Genomic DNA, 2,915 nt, shown 5'->3' on the forward strand with positions numbered 1-2,915 from the left:
TTGTGCTTTTAATTTACATTTGCCTAATGACTAGCTACGTTGAGCATCTTTTCATGTACCTATTGGCTTTTTGTGTCTCCTCTTTAAAGAAACAGGTCTTTTGCCAATTTTAAATTGAATTTTTTGTTTTTTTTGGGGGGGTTGTGGTTTTGTTTTGTTTTGCTATTGAGTTCTTTATATTTTAGATATTGATCCCTTATCGGATACATGGTTTGCAAGTATTTTTCTCCATTTTGTGGGGTTAGGTTGTCTTTTTATTTTGTCAATGGTTTCTTTTGCTGTGCAGAAAATCTTTTTAGTTTGACATAGTCTCACTTGTTCATTTTTTATCTTGTTGCTTGTGTTTTAGTTTACATATCCAAAAAAATCATTGTCAAGACCCATGTCAAGGAGTTTTTCCCCCATGTTCTCTTCTAAGTGTTTCATGGTTTCACATTTCACATTAAGTCTTTAATCCATTTTGAGTTAATTTTTGTGAGTGGTGCAAGTTATGGGTACAGTTTCATTCTTTTACATGTAGATATTCAATTATCCGACCACTGTTTATTGAAGAAGAGACTATCTTTTCTCCATTTTGTATTCTTGTCTGCCTTTAAAAATATCAGTTGACCATATATGCTTGGATTTATTTCTGGGCTCTCAGTAGTGTTCCGTTGATCTATTTGCCTGTTTTTTATGTCAGTAACATACTGTTTTGATGACTATAGCTTTATAGAAAAGCTTGAAATCAGGAATTGTGATGCCTTCTGCTTTGTTCTTCTTTTTCAGGATTTCTTTGGCTACTTGGGGTCTTTTTAAGTTCTATATACATATTAGGAGTGTTTTTTTCTACTTCTGTAAAAAATGCCATTGGAATCTTGATAGGGATTGCATTGAATCCACAGATAGCTTTCAGTAGCATTGGCATTTTAATAATATTAATTCTTCTAACTCATAAACACGGGATACTTTTCCATTTGTTTTGTTTTCTTTGATTTCTTTCATCAATGTCTTGTAGTTTTCAGTGTCTGGATCTTTCACCTCCTAGGTTAAATTTATTTCTACGTATTTTATTGGTTTTTGTATCACTGTAAATGAGATTGATTTCTTTCTCATAAACTTCATTGTTAGTGTGTAAAAATGCTACTGATTTTTGCATGTTAATTTTGTATCCTGCAACTTTGCTGAATCCATTGATTAGATCTAGCAGTTTCTTGGGTGAGTCATTAGAAGTTTCTATATCTGGGGATCGTTTTTGGATGTGTGCCAAACACGGCTGGTCCCCAGGCTGCGCCCAGGTCAGCTCCGTGGGCCATGATTAAAACAAGGTGAGCCAACCATGACTGGCAAAACACAGACCAGCGATGTCACCAATAAGAATGACCCCAAGTCCATCAACTCCTGTGTTTTCATCGGCAATCTAAATACAGCCATTTTCAAGAAAGTTGACATTGAAACCATTTTCTCAAAGTATGGAAAATAGTTGGATGCTCAGTTCACAAAGGCTATGCATTTGTACAGTACATGAGTGAATGACACGCAAGAGCTGCAGTGGCTGGAGAAAATGCCAGGATCATTGCTGGCCAACCGCTTGATATCAACATGGCAGGAGAACCCAAACCATACAGACCCAAACCAGGAAACAAAAGACCCCTTTCTGCACTTTATAGACTCGAGTCAAAGGAGACTTTCCTGTCTGTTGGTGGTTATGTCTTTGACTATGATTACTACAGAAAAGATTTCTACAATTGGTTATTTGATTACCACGGGCGTGTGCCCCCCCCCCCCCATGCAGTGATTCTACTGAAGTGTCCCAGAGTGGCTGTCACAACGACTTGCAGGGGAAAAGGAGACTTTTCCATGAAAGGGGGATCGAGATCTACCGTCAGTGGGTCATCTTCATCAGGCTCTAAGTTGAAATCAGATGAGCTCCAGACAATCAAGAAAGAATTAACCCCGATCAAAATGAAAATTGACTCCTTGCTAGGGTGCCTGGAGAAAATTGAGAAGCAGCAGAAGGTGGAGGCAGTTATTTGATAATGAAAGTTTCCAGCATAAAGTACTGATAGGAGATGGAAGATCACGAGCCAAAGATGGGGAAGCCACACAACATGGAGATTGTCCAGTATTCAAGTTTCATACTATCATATTTTTTTCCCTTTTTGTTTTTAGTGAATTTCTAAGCTGTGAGGAATAATTGTAATGAAGCATAACTACTTGATTTTGGATTCTCTATACCTTCAATTGCTTCTGATAGATATGTTTGTATGGTGTCCTGTCTTTTTCTTTGAGATTGTAAACTTACTGAGCATAAGGTCATGTCTTCTCTAACTCCCCAACACCATGTACTATGTATCAGGCACAAACCTGACAAGTCATTTAACTTCTCTAGGTCTCAACCCCTCAAATGTAAACTAGAGGAATGGATTATGATCTCAAATATACTATCCCAACCTTTAAGTTACAGTTAGCATAAATCCATGATGCATATGTTATTTTTTTCTGTTGAATAATTCAATGAACACAACTTTGGGTCATCGTAGCTATGTAGATCATAACAATGTAGCCTACGGTTGTGCCTCATTCCTAGACACTTATTTTAAAAGAGTCACATATAAATGGCCACATATGAATGGCACAGTTTACATGTGGTTTATACAGTGATGTTAAATAATCAAAAAGAGTAAGAGGCAAGAAGGAAAACTAGAAACTGGGTATCCTACAAGAAGCACAATTAATCCACAAGAACTACATTTTTTTTTTAAATCAAATTTCAGGCATAAGGGCTCTGATGTGAAAAATCAAGTGGACATTATTTAATTCAATTTTATTCTGTATGGTGTGCCTGATACATGGCCTGCCATTCTTGCTTGGACAATTCCAATGATAATAGCCAATTTGATCTAAGCATTGGAGAGGTCACAAACTGGGGCCCA

General features: G+C 36.9%; 1 pseudogene; it reads left to right on the top strand.

Moving 5' to 3' along the window:
• Nucleotides 1-1,297: 1,297 nt before the first annotated feature.
• On the top strand, nucleotides 1,298-2,107 carry LOC140608313 (RNA-binding Raly-like protein pseudogene; annotated as a pseudogene).
• The last annotated feature ends 808 nt before the right edge of the window (nucleotides 2,108-2,915 follow it).

The sequence above is a fragment of the Canis lupus genome, chromosome 17 (assembly GCF_048164855.1).
Source record: "Canis lupus baileyi chromosome 17, mCanLup2.hap1, whole genome shotgun sequence".
In the NCBI taxonomy this organism is placed as follows: Eukaryota; Metazoa; Chordata; class Mammalia; order Carnivora; family Canidae; genus Canis; species Canis lupus.